Source organism: Phascolarctos cinereus, unplaced genomic scaffold (genome assembly GCF_003287225.1).
Source record: "Phascolarctos cinereus isolate Bilbo 61053 unplaced genomic scaffold, phaCin_HiC Scaffold_2;HRSCAF=192, whole genome shotgun sequence".
Classification (NCBI taxonomy): Eukaryota; Metazoa; Chordata; class Mammalia; order Diprotodontia; family Phascolarctidae; genus Phascolarctos; species Phascolarctos cinereus.
The window spans coordinates 122130845-122151360 of NW_027555625.1; the positions used below are offsets into that span (position 1 = coordinate 122130845).

General features: G+C 40.0%; 1 protein-coding gene across 2 annotated transcripts in view; it reads left to right on the forward strand.

Moving 5' to 3' along the window:
* Positions 1-20516, forward strand: part of TGFA (transforming growth factor alpha) — a 126712-nt gene that overhangs the window by 77126 nt on the left and 29070 nt on the right. The window lies entirely within an intron of this gene.

The window sequence follows — 20516 nt, forward strand, 5'->3', positions numbered from 1 at the left end:
CAGTAGTTCCCCCTTTTTGGATACTATTTAATTGCCCGATATAAAGAGTACAGAACTCTGACTTCCAGTGTCAGACTCCTGAGGCCCATAGTGGTGGTTGGTGACCTCTGGCTGAGTGATAGTGAGAAGCCAAAACTGGACCTGAAAAGGTTATTTGAGGAGTTTGCCGCCTACTCTTAGCCTACATCCAAGATGAGACTGAGAACCTGCTGAGAATCCTGAAACCCGCAGACCCATTTCTGTTCATCCACATGGAAATTCATGATAAAGCCCAAAGAAACCAGGAACATATCACAGGTGATGTTATTTCTCTTCCTCTAGTTGAAGGTCATGACTTTGGAAGAGGAAAGAAGGAAGGATGTGGGAAGTAAACAGATGGCATCCAAGAACAGAAGTTGGTTTGCTAGAGCATGACTTATAATATCAAAATAATGGGCTGCTGGCAAGGAATACAGACAAGAAAAACTGTGTTTGGCAGGAAACTTCCTGACCTAGTCTGAAGTACTTTAAACTGAAATATGAAGGAGAGGGAGACAAATGCCCAGATAAAATTGGTAAACTCAGTATTATGGGGGGAAAGTATTAATACAGAAAGAAAAATAGTGGAGAACAAACCCAAGTAATCATAAGGAGAAAGTAACAGGAAAGAAGATAAGGAACAATACTTATGGGCCATGTACCAAAACCAAAGAAAAAGTACACTTGAAATTCTAAGAAAAAGAGGTAAATATGATCTCATGAGTATCACCAAGACTTGGGGAGATGAGGCTAATAACTAAAATTTAGGAATGAAATTGAATGAGAGTGTACCTTGGCATATGACATCACAGCCAAGAATGCTGTAGTGATCATAGACTCCACTTAGGAGGATGCTATACAGAAGGGGAGCTGGGATAGCCCGCTTGTCCAATGCTCCAATCAGACCATCTCTAGAATATCTTGTGCATTTCTTGGCACCTTGTTCTTAGTTTTACTTAACCAGGATGATAAGGAAACTGGAAACTGTTACTGAGGATCATTTGAGAGAACTGGGAATGCTTAACCTAGAGAAAAGAAGACTTAGGAGAAATGTGAGAGCCATCCTCGAGTACTTGAAGTGGTATCATGTGAAAAGAGTATTAAATTAGTTATACTTTGTCCCAAAGGGAGAAGTAAGAACATTTGGTAGACATAGTAGAAAGACACGTTTAGGGTCAGTGTAAGAAAAAAACTTCCTAGCGATTAGTTGCCCTAAAGTGAAATGCAGTGCTTCAGAAGGCATTCCCTGGCAAATTCCTTGTCACTGGAGGTGTTCAAGTGGAGGCTGGGTAACCTGTTATCAGGAATACTGTAGAAGGGACACCTGTGCAGGTACAGATTAAACGTAGGTGGCCCCTGAGATCAGAGGAAGCATCACAGTAGAAAGTACTGACTCTGGAGACAGAAGCCCAGATTTAAAATCCATCCACCACCCCACATTCCCCACCACAAACACACACACACACACACACACACACACCCCTTCTACTGGTGTGACCTTGGATGAGTCATTTTCCTGGCACTCAGTTTCTTAATCTGTAGAATTAGGAGTTAAACTAGATGGCCTCTGAGGTCCTTTATAGTTCTAAATTTATGATTCTGTCAACTCTTAAGATTCTGTTAGTCAGGAAGTAGCATTATGTGATAATATATAGAAATCCACAAACCTGAGGGTAGATGCATTGGAAAAGATTTGGGAAAGAGAAGAAAAAAGGAGTAATGTTGGGGAGTCTGCCTTCCCTCTTCACCTCTGGTTCTTACCATCTGCTTGCTAGCTCCCTCAATGCTCAGCTTCTGAGCCAGTCCCTTCAAGAGGCCTTTCCTGCTTCCCCCAGTAATTAATGCCCCCAATTGCTTTGAATTTGTTTTGTGTTAGGGACAGCTATGTGGTATAGTGAATAAAGCACCAGGCCTGGAGTCAGGAAGACCTGAGTTCAAATCCAGACTCAGACACTTCAATATTTTTGTACAAATAGGTCCTTTTACTTTTTTTTTTTATTTCTTTGGAGTATAGACCTAGTAGTGGTATGTCTGGGTCAAAGGGCATGCATAGTTTTACAATGCTTTGGTCATAGTTTAGATTTGATAGCTATTGAGGTTCCTCTCAACTCTAAAATTCTGTAATTCTTAGTGGAGAAAAAGTGTTGGCACTACTGGCTTGCCTCTCCCTCCTTCCTAAAATCCCAACAAACTCAGACAATAGATAGTGGTAACCAAAATAGAGAATTTTCTCCATCTTTGCGATTTACTTAAGTTCTAGTCTATTAGCTGGAGCTTCCTAGTTTAAAGTTACACAGTGGACCTTTGGAGAAGGAACAGATTCGTAGAACTGGAAGAGACTTTAGAAACATCTAACCCAAACTTTCATTGCTTTTCTTAAAAAAAAAACTTTAAAAAAAGCCATAATCTTCATTTCCATATCCTTCCATGCTCTTCTCTGCCCCAGAACCATCCCTTGTAGTAAAGGGGAAAAAAGGCGGGGGGTGGGGGAGTGGGTAGAGTTCAATACAATTTAACATAGCAGTTCATTCTAACAGTGTATATACAGTGTTGCATACTTATAGCCCCCATCTCTGCAAGGAATGGAGAGAAGTATGTTTTCTCAACTCTTAATAGCCATTATAATCACACAAGGTTCAGTTTCATTTTTTTGTTGTTCTTTTCATTTATATTTTGCAGTCATTTTACATATTGTCTTCCTGTTTGCTTCACTTTGTATCAATTAATAGAAACCTCATGCTTTTCTGTATTATTTATTTTCATTATCTATTGTATAATAAGTAATCATTCCATTACCATTATGTGCCACAATTTGTTTCTATCCCTAAGTTTGTAGGCATTAACTTTATGTCTAATTTTTTGCTTCTACAAAAAAGCACTACTATAAATATTTTGGTATATATAGGACCCTTCTTTTTCTATTTTTAACTTCCTGGGTTAAGCCTGCCTAGCACTGGAATCTCTGGGACAAAATGTTTGGACATTTTAGTCACCTTCTTAGTCTAATTCCAACTCCTTCCTTTTACAAAAGATGAAACCAAAGCTCCAAGAAGAGAAACAATTTACTCAAGGTCACTCTATTAGATAGTAGCAGAGCTCTTCCACTAAATCCCAGATCTCTTGATTATTAATCTGATGCTCTCTTCTACTATTCTGTACTGGCTAAGAATGAAATTGTATTTTTTTTTAATTAAAGGTAGTTCTGGAGAGATTTGCAGGTGGTAAGCCAGGGTCACTTGGACAGCATATGCACACAGTTAGATCAAGTCTACATTGAACAGAGAAACGCAAATGAAAATAATTCATGGGTTCCACTTCACATCCATCAGATTTGCAGAGATAACAAAAAAGGAAAATGGCAGTTTTTGGAAAGGCTGTGAGAGGACAGACACACTTATACACTCTTGGAGCTGAGATATCCAGCCATTCTGGAAAGTATTATTATCCAGTCATTTCAGTCATATCTGACTCTTTGTGACCCCATAAAGGTCCTGATGCTATTGGCTATCCATCTCCCAAAGAAACCATCACTATTCCCCTGTGCTATGGAGTACATTTTGTTCATTTGGAACTGTACCCTGATTTATACTCTGAAGAAATCAAAGAAAGAGGGAGAGGACCCATATGTACAAAAAAAAATCTGTTATAGCAAAAACGAAGCAAAATGCAACAAGGTAGTTCCCCATCAATTGGGGAATGGCTGAACAAATTACAGTATATGAATGTAATGGAATAATGTTGCAAATAAGAAATGATGAAAGGGAAGGATTCAGAGAAACCTGGGAAAACTTGTACAAACTGATAACAGAGTGAAATGAACAGATGTAACAGAACCATTTATACAGTAATTATAACATTTTAAAGGAAAACAACTGCAGGAGCCTTAAGATCTCCAATCAGCATAATGGCCAATCAGGATGCCAGAAGGCTGATAGTGAATCATGCTTATTTATTACCTCTTGGCAGAGAGATGATGGACTAAAGGTGCAGAATGAGATCCATGCTTTTCAGACACAGCTAATGTGTGGGTATTACCACATTTTCTCTAGAGAATTTCATGAGTATTGATTCTGAGTTCCCAACTATGAGAAATTAAATTGATGCAACTTTGGAAAAATAAAAGATTCTTGTCCTTTGTTTCGTGAGGTTGACGTTATTGAGCATCATGCTTCTTCATTGGCTTTGTAAAAAAAATTTTAAAGTTTCTAACAACATCATCAACACTATTATAGAGAGGATACCTGTGCTGGGTAGGAGTTTGAGCTATCTGACCTCCAAGGGCCTTCCCAATGGTTATTGTGATATAGTCAAATGAGAAGTACCTGACTCTTTACTACAAGTGTGACTTTAAATAACTTAACTGCCTTGTATCTCAGTTTCCTCATCCACATAAGGGGATTAGAATAGACAGCCTCTGAAGTTCCTTCCAAATTTAAAGATATCCAATGATCGCCTGAATCTGTCTTCTGCTAGTTTTACTGGTGCTCAGTATTGCTTTTTGTTCTTTGTAAGCTTTCATTTAAATTGTCAGTTATATAGGAAACTAGTAGAGGACTTGCAGTTTTTCTACATCTATAATTTGTCATATGATAAACACGAATCTCATGCAAAGTAAGCATGGGCAACTGGATTTTCCCTATGAAAGAGACTGTGAAACTCCAGTAGCATCTAACTAGTGAGAGCAGATTTGCTGTGGAATAGAGAATGGTGAGATGCTGGGATAAGAAATCTTACTAGAGAGCAGATGTTCTCAAGGTGGGACCCTTTGGGTCCTTGAGGTGGTGTATGTGTGGCCCTAAAATGCAGGAGAGATATATTGATGTGATAACAGTGCCTAGATGAGGTTTCTTGTCAACACCAAGAAAAAAGAAGGAAAGAGAAAATCAGGGAGAATTATTTACTCTTTTTTTAACTCCTGTTGGAAATTTGCCAATGCCAAAGGTTGCTGGTTTTGATCTTGCTCTTCCCACCCCACCCATGACCCATCATCATCATCACCAAGAGACAACTCTTTTACCCTTCACTTGGTGTGAAGCAACAAGGGTCAGATGATTGAGATTAAAAAGGATCAAATATCATATATGGAGGGCTTTGTTTTCCTCTTTTTTTTTCTTTTTACATTGAGGAGTTTGGGAGTTGTCTGCTGAATCTCTCACCTGGTTAATTAGACTGGCTACCAAGAAGCTTGAGGATCGCTCCTTTACAGTATTATTTGTCAGAGGACACCATTTAAATACACAAAGGATTCATGATTTTTGTCACTGTGGATATTCTTTCTACCAACATAGATTGTTTTGTTAGACCACCTTGTAAGTTGGTGTGGTTTAAACACATTCATCACCTTGGTGCCCAACCTTCTTGTGACAAGGTGCTCCAAATTAAGAAAGGCTGATCCTCAGATGGCCCTCATGTAGAGCTACACAATGCTACCAGGCCCATCCTCAGTGGAAAGAGCTCTGGATTTAGAATGAGGACCTTGGGTTCCATTCTAGGTATCTGTCCCCTTGCTACTCACATGACCTTGGGCAATCACTTAACCTCTCTGGGCATCAATTTCCTTATCTGCAAAGTGGATGGCAGCATGGACTAAATGACAAGGTCACTTCTAGCCCTAAAGATAAAATCCTTTTAAACATAGTAAGGTCAGCCAGAGTATAAGATCTTCTTGAAGGAATGTCTTGATTGGTAAATATTATTACCATCCATTCCATCTTCTTTTAAAAAATAAACATAAATGGGTAATGTGAGTTGTCTTACATAGTGAGATTAAAGTATAGGCCATGAGACTATTAAATTACTATTCAATACACATCTACCTTCTTACCCATTCGTATTGTTGTGATAAAAGGTATTAATTTGAGTTCAGTGGAAAATCATCATTCTGAGACCCCGGGTGGCCCTGGAAAGATAGTCATTCTTGTGCCAATAGACAAAACGTCAGCCCAAGATCTGGAGATTTTAACAGTCGTGAAAAATGAATAGATACAAAGAGAGGCTATCAAATATCCCATAGATATAAAGTTATAGGGAAACTCTGTCACAGTTTTGTTGTGATGAAAAACTGCAAACCTCAAAGTACCACAGAAATATGAGCCATTGTTTTCAATTCTTGTTGCCTGGGCAGACACAGAGCCTTTCTAGCTGCATGGGTGTCTCCTTGCAAATGTAAATTCATATGATCATAAGATTTTAGAGGTAAAAGAGATCTTAGAAGTCATCTGGTGCAACCCCTTCATTTTATGGATGACGAAATGGTGACATTCTCTTTGACTGCCTACCGTTCCTGGAATGTTTTTCCTTCTCCACTCCAACTATTGACCTCTCTGGCTTCCTTTAAGTCTCAGTGAAATCCCTTCCTCTTACAGGAAGCTTTCCCCATCCTCTCTGAAGTCTAGGACCTTCCCTCTGTTAATGATTTCCTCTTCATCCTGTATGTAGCTTGCTTCGTATATATGTGTTTGCATACTGTTTCCTGGGTTAGATCATAAGCTCCTTGAGGACAAGGACTATCTTTTGCCTCTTTTTGTATCCCCAGCACTTAGTATAGTGCCTGGCACATAGTAGATACTTAATAAATATTTATTGAATTGAATTAAAGGCTCCAAAGGAGTGTGGTAAAGTAAAAAGTGTGCTAGGTTTGGAGGTAGACCTGGTTTCTAAAACGTGCTTTGCCATTTATTTCCTATGTATTCGATCCTGGGCAGATCATTTCTAGATCTCAGTTTTTCCTTCTCTGTCAGATAAGGGGGTAGTACTAGATGATCTCTGAGATTCTAGTTCCAAATCTATGACTCTGTGATCTTAGTGGACAAGATTTCTCTGGTCACTTAGTAGCAGAGCTGGGTTTTGAGCTCTTTTAACTCCGGGTCCAAATGCTCTTCCTGCTATAAAGCCAACACACATTTAGGTGTGTGTTCTATGCAAGGCAAGATCCAAAGATGAACAAAACACAGTGTCTGCCCTCCAGGAACTTATAGGGTAAATGAAGGCTAACACACCAACACAGATAAGGATTCAGATATAAATTAGAAGAGAATAGGTGAATGGAAGAATAGGTCCCTACAAAGTGCCAAGAGAGATCCCAAGAAGGAAAGAGACATTTGTGACGGTTTATAGTTCAAAGAAATAATAAAGAGATGTGTTGTCCCCACCCCATCTACACACACATACACACACCACACACACGCACACGCACACGCACACACACACACACACACACACGCACTCCCTACGGGCAAACTGTGAATTTCTTTCTTACCACTTTACCCCCCAGGGTAACAGTTTTGATTATGAATAAAAGGAGAACCCAGACACACAGGTACTGCTAAGCCATAGCCTTGGGCTTTAACGGGGCCAGTCCCCTGGGACACTGCCAGCCCAGCTCCCCTTCCAAAGGGACAACGTTCCCAGTTCTCAAAGAATAATTCATCTGCAATGTAGTTCAAAGCAGGCGAGTTGAGGGTGTGTTAATTAATTTCTTTGAAAGCTCTAATTGACAGAGAATAATTTCAAAGCCCTGGGTGATCTCCAAGAGGATATGATCAGAGAGGGGGAAGGGACCCTCTGGTTTAGAGACACAAAAGAAAAGGCTTTAACTCTTTGAAATCAGACCTTAAAATATTAAAAGGTGAGAGAGGTTTAGCTTTCCATCCTCAAAGACAAATCATTGCTACGAGTTCTCTGGCGAGCACCAAATTGTGTTGCGGGGCAGGGGGGAGGAATCTGGGGGGGGAGCGGTGAGCAGAGAGAGGTTATACTCGTAAGAAGGAGTTCTAGAAAATAGACACCTGGGAAGACAATTTTTTTGGTTGAGGCTTTTCCCTCTTGTTATTTAGTGAACTAAAACTCAGATGAAATCTGAATCATAGTTGTTGCAGTGAATCTAAGGTATGACCACTCCATTTGTGGTTTTTCTTCTTCGTATCCTTTTCTTTTATTTCTCAGAAAATGTGTCTGAGATGAGAGACATGTTAAAGTAATAATTTTATATGTGTGTGTGGGAGGGAGGGAGGAAGGGGGAAAGAGAGAGAGAGAGAAGGAGAGGGAAAGAGGGGGAGAGGAGGAAGGAGGACGGGGAGCAGGAGAGAGAAAGAACCAGAACACGAGTGAATTTTAAGCACTTTGGGAAATCTTTTTACCTCTCTAGGTAAAATGAGGTGTTTGGACTATGTAAACCCTAAGGTTTTCTTCCAGCTTTAAATCATATGGTTTTAACGAAAAGGAAAGTGAATGCTGAGTCAAATTGTAGTGACAAATCATGGTCTCCAAGAACAATGGATGAAACATTCTTCTTTGGAGAGGTGAAGGAATGTGTATTCAGAACCTGGGATTCACTGTCAAGTTTAGTCTGTGCATAGATTAGTTTTGCTTAACTATTTTTTTTCTTTTGTTACAAAGAAGGGCTTATCTGGAGGGAGGCTATATTGGTAATGACTATAAAGTTAAAAAAAAAAAAGAAAGCATCAAGAAAATTTATTTTTAAAAAAAATAATAAATCCTAACATGTGGCTTACAAAGCACTTTGTCCACAAATGCCCTTATGTAGTCAGCTGTGCAAGTATTATTATCCCCATTTGACAGATGAGGAAACTGAGGCTCAGAGAGGTGAGCTAACCACTTATGACCGAAAAGTGATTATGGGCTTTAAAGCTGGAGAGGGATCAGAAATCATTTACTCCAACCCTCTCATTTTTATAGGTTCAGAAACAGGGCCACAATTTGACCTCTGATTCCCTAACTCCAAAACCAGCTCTATTTCCCTGAGACCACATGACTTCCTGATTACTTTCTATTATAATGCTGTACCTGGGCTTTAGAAAGATACCCAGAGGTATTCCCATCTTCCCTGACATCTCAAATAATCCCATTGAGGTTTTCTGTTCCACAGTTAGATTGTGAATTAAGGCTGTTTAGCCGTGGGATTCTTACTCTCTTTTATCTGTAAAATGCCCCTAAGAATTTCAAGGGAATATGGATTTCTAAATCCAGATTTGTTTATCCTCACAATGAAAGAACTGTCTGGGCTGTCCAGGATGCCTTCAGGGGTTCTCTTAAGCCTCCCTGCCCCAAGCCTGTCTTACCAAAAGCTGCAAGTAGCTGGTGGTATGCAAAGGGGAAACAAAGGCAGCCCCAGAAAGTTCAAGTTAGTTTGAAGTCCATGCATTTTTGGACTAGATTCAAACCTGGCAAAGTATTTTCCCACATTCTTGTTATCTGGCTTTATGTGATTCATGTGAACAAAGAGGATATGGGGCAAAGCACAAAAAGCAAACCGAGCATATCCACCCTCAAAACAAATACAAACAGAATGGGTATTTGTGTGACTAAATAGCCCATGAGGTTTTTCCTTATCTCTTCATGACTGTCTGTGTGCTTATGCCCCCTCCCGTGTTCCATTTCTCTCCCGTGATCTTTCAAATGCTCTACTTGCAACTTAGACCTTGTGTATCTGGATAACAGTACATATTAGAAACTTTTGAAGGAAGAATTTTTAAAAATATATTATGCAATAGTCTGTGCCTTCCTTTTAATTAATTTTTATCTCCTTTTATAAACCCATAGATTTTGCACAAAGCAAGTGCTAACAGAGAGGTATTAAATTACTATCATTATCATAGGTCTGTAGATTGTAATAGCTGGAAGGGACCTTAGAGATCAGAGGGTCCAAAGCCTTCGTTTTACAGAGGATCTTTTTCATCATTATTATCATCACTTACATTCATATATTACAATATAAGCTCCCTGCAAGCACTGACCATTACTTTTTTGTTTATGTATCCAATGTACAATGTACTTTGCACTTAAGCAATTCTATTCTTTTGATCTGTTAGATTGGATTGCTTTACAATTTACAAAGCATCTTCCTCATGACCCTTTTGTGAGAGGCCCTGATTATTTTGTGACTATTTTAATTACTATTGCTATTATTTAGCTGTACAGGTTAGAAGACTAATCAGGGCTGAAAGAAATTAGGCAGGACAGGTAAGAAACAAAATAGCAATACAAATGTTTTTAGTAAAATTATGGAGTTGACATATATGAATTAGGGCTGTTGAAAAGTGGGATGGGGTGCTGCAGCAGACAGAGAGTGCTTTATCTCTGGAGGTCTCAAAGCAGAAAATGGGATACCCACTTGTTAGGTATATCGTAGAGGGTCAGAGTTGGACTAGAATGGGATAGGGAACCTGTAGCCTAGAGGCCACATGTGGCTCTCTGAGTCCTAAAGTGTGGCCCTTTGACTTGGCCTCAGGGCCACAGTTTTGCTGCCCTTGGACTAGATGACCTCTGAGGTCCCTCTGAACTCAAAGGCTCAAATTCCATGAATTAGTGTTCTCAACACCCTTTAGTGAAACTCAGCAGCAATGGTGGGATGTGTCTGTGTTCCATATTTATAAGTGCAAGTGACTATGTTGGCTTATGACAATCTTGTTGGAACAAGAGTGATGGCCACTATTTTTCCATAGTGCTTCAAGGTTTATAAACTGCTTTCCCTAAGGCAGGTTTAATGTGGTAGATAGTACAAGGATTATCATCTCCATTTTACATATGAAGAAAATGAGGCTCATTGTGGTTAAACAATGACTCCCTCCACCAGTAGAAAATTTGATGGCTTATTGTTTTGGCTATATCATTATATTCTCAGTTCCTAGAACAATGTCTTGCAAGAATTATCTCAGAGGTAAACAATATAAGGAACTCCCTGTGTGAGAACTCCTTTTACCCACACAGATTTCAACCAGTCTATGACTTAAGACAGAGGTCAGCAAAAAAATAAAAATATTAGCTCAAAACACATACAAAAATAGGCAGTGAGCTGAATTTGGCCTTTGGTTTTCTGGTCCCTGGCTTAGGAGATAAGTCTTATGGAACTGCTTGAAACATGTAGGTTAAGTGACTTACCCAGGGTCACATGGCTGTTTACATCAGAGATGGAGTTTGAACCCAAGTCTTCCTGACTTCAAGCCTAGCATTCACTCCTGCTGCCTTGCCTTGCACATATTAGGTACTTAATAAGCATTCGTTGCATTGAATTGACCTAGTCACATGGCTGGTTAGTGGCAGAGCCACCAGGATTCAAACTGAGGTCTTCCAACGACAAATCCCCCACGTTATTCTAACAGGATCACATAGATGCATGGGCCACCACCATTTTAATGCTCAAAAGAAGCATTAAGTATGGATTCTATTTTACCTAATTTGTTAGAGAAGGAGCTCAAAAATTCTCAATCCTGGAATAAGAACATATGTTGGGTCCATCCACACTCCAGATTTTATTTCTGATGGTGACACATTACATGGGAGAGTGTGGTGGTTGTCTCACATCATATCCACAAGCTTATAGACCTACCTTCCTATTTACTCTCCAAATTCCTGATTTCACTGGACAATCCATTATGGGATCTGATACCAATGAATTTTTACTAAGCCTTTTCTGCCTGTACTTCCACTTGGGGTAACAAGTTCCATATGCTTTCTTAATGAAGCAACACTTGCTTGTATTTGTTCTCCCACCCCCTGCCTCTGTCACCTTCCAAGCAGTACCCCCTAAGCTCTAATATCTTGAGATCTGGCGAACAAGTCTTAGAACCTTCTCCATTTTTACCATGGTCCTTAGACTTTGATCACATTCCGTACTTAAAAAGTCCTCATCTTTAGCCTGTTTTCATGCCAAACCACTTCCTGCCCCACTCCCACCCCTACTTTCGCCTTTAAGACTTTTCATAGAATGAAAAGGAAAACTTGGGTTCAACATTTTATATGACACATTATAGTCCCAGAATTGAATCATTTCTCCTTTTCCACCTCCTCAGTACAGACCTACCAGGGATCATAGGATTCTAGATTTTGAGAAGGAAGGGATTTTGGAAATCATCTAGTCTAGGATCATTATTCTACCATTGAATAAACAGAGGCCAAGAGAGATTAAGTAATTAGGTGAAGACTATATAGATAGTAAATGATGTGGATAGATTTCCAACTCTAGTCTTTTGGCTCCAAACCCAGTACTTTCTCCTATATAATGCTGGGATTTTGAACGATGATTGGATGTTTGAAATGTATTTTTCCATTGCTGTTTCTGAAGATGTCCAGCCATACTTGGGCATAGTTATACACATGACCAAGGACATTCCAAGTAACTCCCTAATTGTTCACATTCATAGGATTTGGAAGCCACCTTTGAGACCATTCAGTCCAACTTTTCCTTTTTACAGATGAGGAAATTGAGGCACAGAGAGACTATGCTACTTATCTAGATTTACACAAGTAGTAATTTTATCAAGCAGTGGAACCAACTGTATTCCTTGAATTTTCTTACCTCTCTAATTTTGTCTAGAATAAAAATGAGAACTGTTTATCCATGATACTCCCAAAGAAAAACTCTGGTTGCCCAGCTGTAGGTCATTTCTTTAGTCTTCTAGTCTAAAATTCCCTAACAGCAGTCTCCCCTACCTCTTTTACTTCTTCAGTCTCCTAATTCCTCTCCTCATTGTGTTTTGTATGTATCTATTTAATTGTTCTGCATCTTCTCTTTCCTGTTCTCCCCTATTCATTTCCTCTTGCTTTTTCTCTCCTTTCCTGAGAACCTGGGTTTAAATCCCTCCTCTGATATCAGTTCACCTCTGTGGTTTCCTCATTTTCCCAATTTGGTAAATGAGAAGGGTTTAGGCTAGACAACCTTGGAGATCCCTTGTAGCACTAGATTTCTGATCCTCTTCCTCATGCTTCCCTTCCCCTCATCCCTCTCTCTCTCTCTCTGTCTCTTGCCGTCATGCTATGAAGTTGATATAGATATTTTTGGTTTTGTGTTTATTGAAAAAAAAGTTTTATGTTGATTGTTCTTATGAAAGTTACGTGAATGAGAAAGCAGCATATGGAGTAGGAAAAGTATTGGCTTTGGTGGCCAAAGACCTGGTTTGAATTCTAGTGCTCCCATTTTGGAGTCGGTAATCATAGGCTGAATGCTTCCTCTCTCTGGGGTTCTATTTTCTCATCTGTAAAATGTGGGAGTGGATGAAATGATGTCTAGTTTTCCTTTCAACTCTAAATCCTATGATCTTCCAGGATATGTACCCAGTGCATAAAACTGAATTAAGCAGCTTTTCATTTGTGTGTGGCCCCCAAAAGAGCCCTAAATGCATAGTCAGAGGACTGATGTTTGGATTCCACCTGTATCCCCCTACTACTTGTGTGACCTTAAGCAAGTCTTTCCACCTCTGAATTTCCCTATTCTGTAAACTGAACATCTGTAAAGTGGGTAAGGTCATCTCTAAAGTTCCTTCCAGCTCCATGTACTATAACCTTTTGTTTTAACTTCTCAGTGACTTTTTTGAGTCTCTATCCGTCCTCCCTTTTTTCTTGAGATTAAGTGCTTTGCTCACAGTCACATGACCAATAAGTAGCAGGATCACATTAGTAAATGGCAAAGAAAAATTTGAACCTCCATCTTCAAAATCCAAGTCCAAACCTTTTCCGTGAGACTGCAGTTGCCTTCATTTTTACCAATTGCTCCAGTCAGTATCTAGATTTAGGAAAGTAACTTGGAGGCTTCTTCAATAAGATGAGGCTACTAACGCAATGGTACCAACTGTAATGGAACCTACTGAAGTATGGATGGCGTGGGTTGTAGAATATAGTCCCAAGTCTTTGGTTACTTAGGAGAAGCCTGGCTCCACTGTTTAAAACCTGCATAACCATACACAGGTTGGGTTACCTCTCTTGGCCTGAGGTTCTCCATTTGCAAAATGAGAGGGTTGAACTAAATGATCCCCAAAGTGCCTCCCTCTCGGTTGAGTGTTCCTAAGCACCAGTATACAGATTTTGACTTTAAAACTCCCTGCCCCTCCAAATCTGGCAGCTAGGTGGCACAGTGGATAGAGTGTTGGACTTGGAGTCAAGAAGACAGGAGTTCAAATCCAGTCTCAGACACTTACTAGTTGTATGACCCTAGGCAAGTCACTTAACCCTGTTTGCCTCAGTTTCCTTGTCTGTCAAATGAGCTGGAGAAAGAAATGGCAAGCTATTACAGTATCTTTGCCAAGAAAACCCCAAATGAGTTGGACACAATTAAAATGACTAACAGCCCCTCCAAACCTGTACTGCAGAGGTGCTTAACCGTTTTTGTGTCATGGCTCCATATGGCAGTCTGGGGAAGCCTATGGATTCTTTCTCAGGAAAAAGTGTTTTTACATATGTAAAGTAAAATATACAAGCTTACATAGGAAACCAATTATATAGAAACACAGTCATCAAAATATTAAAAATAAAAACGGAACAACAAAAAACCAAGTTCACAGACCCTAGGTTAAGAATTCCTACTCTCCGGCAAGATTCTATGTGTTCCTTTCTTTGTGAGGTTTACCTCTGTGTTTTCTTTCTTCTCAAGAAGTCAAGCTACAACCTTGACCATCTCAGATGTATGTATGAACGATGCAGAATAAAGAAAGCCTGAGGGATGAAGTGCTTTGGCTGAAGGTCCCTGCAAAGGGTAGCATAGGCTGTTATGTCATTGTGACATGCTGGAGGGAAGACAGCCAAGTGTTGTGAAAGATGAGTGTAGTGTAGTAGAAAGAACACTTCACTCTGGAGTTGGAGGACTTGGGTTCAAATTCTGCCCCTCTCATTTACTCCCTCTTCCAGAATGTGAGACATGCAAATTTAGAGACATCTCCACTCCAAATGTTGATAGGACTATTTATGCCCAACCTGTGGTAGAGCCTTCCAAGCTTGTATTGCTCTGATCAGACACAGTCAGACACACTGTACCTTGACCCCAACATGGTGATGCCATTTTGGTCTTCTTTGAGAGCAAAGGACAACAACCAACTGACTGACCAACCTCTGCCATCTTGGACAAGGAACAACCCCCCTGAGCCTTAGTTTCCTTATTTGTAAAATGAGGACATTGGACTTGATGGCTCCTGGGACCCTTTTTATCCCTGTATTGGTGATCCTGTCATCCTGACATCGTAAAATTATTCAAGTTGTATACAACTGCATAACTTCAAAGGTAGGAAGGAATGAGTTGGGGAGCTGTCTCTGAATACTAACTGTCCATCCTGTCTCCTTCATCAGGATGTTCATTTGTGGCTGCTCTTAAATAGGAATGATTGTTTCTAGAGGTCCAGACACTTTCTTTTTGATTCAACTCACATTTATTAGAGAAGCACCTAGTAGACAAGCTGCATGTTCCACCAATATCCTTAAGATGACAGGAGAAAGCAAAACCCCCTCCACATATTGTGCAGACCCCCTATAATGAACATAGGAGTAGAGGCGGACAAAGGTCATATAGGATGGGCAGGCATGGATGAGTCATGGTCTGCATCATTGAAGGCAACACGCAAATTGGTGAGACCACAGAACTATTTGAATATTTTAGATGTACAAGAGAATTTCCTGACCTCTGGGGATTAATACAAAGATAAAAAAAAAAGATAAACCTTGCCCTTAGGACCTTATATTTTCCTAGTGGTTGGATGGAACACCATTGTTCACAGATAAGAACATGTCAAGATAAGATTATGTTAGGGGTAAATGAGAGATCTAGGCAAAGAAAAGTGCTCAAAGGAAATTTGAGGAGGGAGAAAGTATTTTTAATGGAGACAGGAAAAAGTGGGCAGTCAAGAAAGGGTTCATTAAGAGAGTGATCCTGAGTTCAACATTGAAGGAAAAGAAGAATTTCAAGAAGTGGAGCCAAAGAAGGTATACCTTCTAGGGGCAAACTTGCACAAGTGCATGGAGGTAAGAGACAACAGGATGAGCTCCTAGAACAGCATTTTGGGTCTTTAACAAGAGCTCATAGTATACGAAGGAGAATAATGTGAAATAATTCAGGGAAAGTAAGTGCCAGATATTTGTGGAGGGCCTCAAATACAGGCTAAGGCGTTTGTATTTTTAAACACAGATGACAGGGAACCACTGAAGGGCTGGCTTCTTAGAACCTGGATTATCCAACATATATGAGCTATATAGCTTTCTCCACCTGTGGATTGAATCTGTGATTTCTTTGCAGGGCAGGATAGACTTTTACCCCCTACTCTCCCTAAATTACTACACCAGGTCCCATCTAACTTCTCCTGTGCCCATGAGTTGACCCCAAATGCTGAGACTACGGGTCTTCATGTATACGTCTCACAGTCATGGCCTCCCCAGAGAACAAGAGTGTTTGCAAGATGTGGATTTAATCAACACTTTGGAAGAGCCTGCCATAATTTTCATGGAAACAGGAACTGTACAAGCTTTGAAGCTTCAATTGCTGATGGTCTCAGTATGGGGTCTGTTCAGAAAACCAGAATATTTGCTTTTCATATCAGCTTTGAGCGATAATGGAAAACAGTACCAGACGTAATAGAAAGCAGTGGAGTCATGATCTAGGGAATTGAGAGAGTTGGGCCCTCTCCATAATGGAAGTAATATTTCTATAGCTCTTTATTTACTACATTGTATTTTCTGTTTTCTGCCTAAAGAGAAGGCCATATATGGAGTTCCCCAAGTCAGATCTTCTACCTTTTTTTACTCCTTCCCTTAAATGAGAAAAACAAAAGTATATGAGGCCCTCTTCCTTCTTTCCCTGGGTACTGGCATATGTGTTCAAAGAAAATGAATTACTGTTTAGGAAACTGAGGATAGTAGGGGAATTCCTTGGAATGCCCCTTTATGATTATTGTGCCACTTTGCCCAGATGAAAGATTTGGGCTGTAAGCCACTAATCAAATTTATGGAGCCATAAAGGCTAACTTTAAATGTACAGGTGCAGCAGTTTATAAGTGGCTGCCCTCTATTCTTGATGTCTGGAGGACTGAAGCAAACTAGACATCCCACCCCTCTTAAAGTCCCTAATAACAGTGACAAACTATAATGCTCACCAACACAAACACCCCCCCCCAACACTCACCAGTGTACTTTTACTAATAATTGTCTGATCCTGAAGTACTTAAGCATAGGATTAAACCTTTGGCAAAATTAACTTCTTGGACCCTCAGTTTTCTCATCTGTAAAATGATTGGATTAGATTAGAGGATTGGCATAGATGAGTTCCAAGGTCCCTTCCATCTGTGAAAACTTAATATCATGATATATATAATGACCAGAAGAATGAGACAGTAAATGCTCTCAACAGTCCTGTGAGGTAAGCAGAAAGTTCGTTATTAGTCCTACTTTACAGATCAGGAAGTATCAAAACATTTCCTTCAAATGGAAAGAGCAGCAGACTTGGAGTCTCTAGCCTTTGATCAAGTCCCACCTCCGCTATTTACTAGGGACACGTTTAACAAGTCACTTCCCCTTTTGGGGTCTCTGTTCTCTCAGCTGTAAAATGAGGGAGCTGGCCAAGATGAACCATCCAGCTCTAAGCCTTGTGGTCCTATAAACTGGGATTCAGAAAAGATGAAGTGACTAGGCCAGCAGCACAGTTACTGCTCACCCAGGTGACCTCACTCCCACCCCAGGGATCTGTTACAGTACACTGACTAACAGAACAAAGTCACCCCCAAAAGTGAGATTTCATCATTGAGTTTCTAAAATATACTCTCCTACAATCCTTCCAAATCCATCCTACTGTTTCTACCTGGTTTCTAAGGTTCAGGTGGACCTATCTGAATCAGAACTCCACAGTGATCCCAAAGCTGATGGATGAGTCTGTAGGTAGATGATAGGACAAAGTCAGTCATATCTGAGGTGATGCGTTCCCCGAGGGTCATATTCATTAACCCATTTTATAGCCCTCAACACCGTGTCACAGGGCTCCACCTATCACTTAGTGATTGCTCTTAATGTTGATGACCACCAAGTGATTATCCATATGCATTATCATCTGTTCTAGTAGGAGTCAAACAGATGGTAAATGAATAACCAGAAACTTTCGTGTTCCAGCACTGGACATTTCATTTTGAGTAGCTGCTAGATGAAAGAGAATAGAACCAAATCTATCGTTTTACATTACACTGATTTTGAAAGATCTATAAGTTCATGTGGGTACTTCCTCTAGTGAGGTAGGTTACAAGTCTTCCACATTCAATGAGTTTCCATAGCCAAAAATATTCTGGAATTTAGACTCTGTATTTTATTAGGCTAGTCTTCAGACAAGAGATATATGGTTCATTACCTGGATCAGGGGTGGGGACCTGCTGCCTCAAGCCCCATGTGGCTCTCCAGGTCTTCAAGTGTGGCCCTTTGACTGTGAATTTGTTCTGTGAAGTTTGGATTCAGTCAAAGGACCGGCACCTAGAGGGTCACATGTGGCCTCAAGGCCACAGGTTCCACATCCCTGAGTCCTGGACAGTTTGAGAAGTCTTTCCAACTTAAAAGCCTAGTAGACTAGTTTTCAAGAATCCAGTGAAACCTCCATGCCACAATAAGGCTTTTGCTGGGCATGAAAAACTGGAGCAGGTCTATGAAGAGTGTCTAGGACAAAGAAGGGACTGAAGATTATGCCATTTGAGGATTTGTTCAAGGAAGCAGAGATGTCTAACCTAAAATATACATATACATATATATATATATATATATTGACATTGTAACTCTATGTAACCTCCATTTCACTATACTCGTACACAGGGACTATAGATTCTATACTGTATCTGTAAGAGCTAACTGGAATGTTGATGAAGTTAGTTTGGGGTGGCATTTTGGAGTTATGATTATAACTATCACTATTAGGTTTGATTTGTTAGATATAACTTTTATAGCATCACTATTTTAAAGATGGATATTGACATGCTTAATAGTAGTGCAATGTTTTTGGACTGGAAAATCATAAGAGTCTTTAATTTTAGCAGGAGACCCAGAGGATAAAAATAAAGGACATTATAAGAATCTTGCAAAAAGAAATGTCCAAGAACTGAGATATTGCAAATTAATTCATAGTAAGGTTAGGTCTAGGAAGTCCACCAAGTCAGTTTTCCATGAATTGCCTGATGTATTCAAGCATTCAAAAACACTAGAGACCTTAATAGGAAGGAATAATACCTGGGACCTGATTTGTGCACCTCCACCTGAGGAAGAGGAATGTTTGGTTGGTAGAAATGGTATAACTGGTCAGACAGAGGTAAGAAGGTCCAAGCCACCAAGGGGCACTTGCCTCAGAAAGATTCAGTCTTAACCAATTCTGGGACATCTCCTCCTGTGGGCCACAAAAACAAAGCAAAGGAGATGAAGATTCAAAAATACAAGCTCTCAGGAAACATTTGGGGGGGGGAACTATGGACAAAGCTATTGTACCTGGAATGACAGTGCCACAAGGAAATGAGGCCAACAACAACAACAACAACAACAACAAAGAGCAGGAATTACAGGACCAGCTGTTCATAGTTTTGAGCAGAAGCATAGAGTAGAATAGCTTGAGAAGAATTTCCAAGAGAAGAGAAGCAGCTAGAGAATTTAAAGAAACAATGAGAGAGAAGTCTTAAAGGGGCAGCTAGAATATGCTATGCAAGAGCATCATGCTCTAATGGAATAATGAAGTTGGAGCAAGAAGAGTTTTGAAGCAGTCATTCGAGCCAGGGAATGAGGGTTAGAAAAGACCAAGACAAAGAAAGAGAAGGTGAGAGAAGAGAAGGAAAAGACTGTCAAACTGATGAATTATGTGCTGGAGCAGAGGTGTCAAATACACACTGGAACCACATTAAAATATAATTGGGAAATATTTAACAAAATAAATAAAAAAACAGTAAAACATAAATAATGATTTGTGCTTTTCTAAGTCAATATACAACCCCAGGGATCCTTAACAGGTTTAGCAGCCTGTTTCTATTTGAGTTTGACACCACCATGCTAGAGAACCAGCTCCAAAATATCATTTTTTGAGGCTGCCTCTTTGTACCCAGTTTCTGCTCATCTTGTATCAGCAGACAGATGGAGTGGAAGGTAGATTGTCCCATTTGTTAATGGGATATTGAATCAAAGACCATACACTCCCTGGTCCTGAACAACTGCCTCAACAAGATGGTTGAGAAACTAAGTTCAAAAATGCAAGACATGTTGTTTTCATTAGAGAAAGAAAAGCCAACCCCCTGCTCTGAACACCAAGCTCCAGGTAACATGTGACCGAGATGCAAGGAGACTTCAACATGAATCTGGAAAGACATAGTGCAGGAGTTGACCTGCTCTGGTATATGGTAGCTGTAGCCCTTTGGGAATGAAACCTAGGCAAATTAAACTGGACTTTTACCAACTTGGCAAACTTCTGCCTCCATTATTGGGCTTAATACTACCTTGTTTGCCATAGCAGCACCCCAACTTTGGGTGTGATTTCTACTTGTCACTTTTAACTACTATGCCTTCATCATATGATGAATGGAGTGGGGATTGGTGCCACCCCCCACCTATAAAACATACACATTGACATTTTGTAAGGAAGCTGGGAATTGAGGAAACTGGATGGCTAAGATATCTTACTGCAGGAGAAAGATATGGTTTATCTTTTTTAGGTGGATTTAAAAGTCATCTTGAAGATAAGATGTCTTTTCCTAGAAATAAAATATATCAGCTGCTCAGCTGGG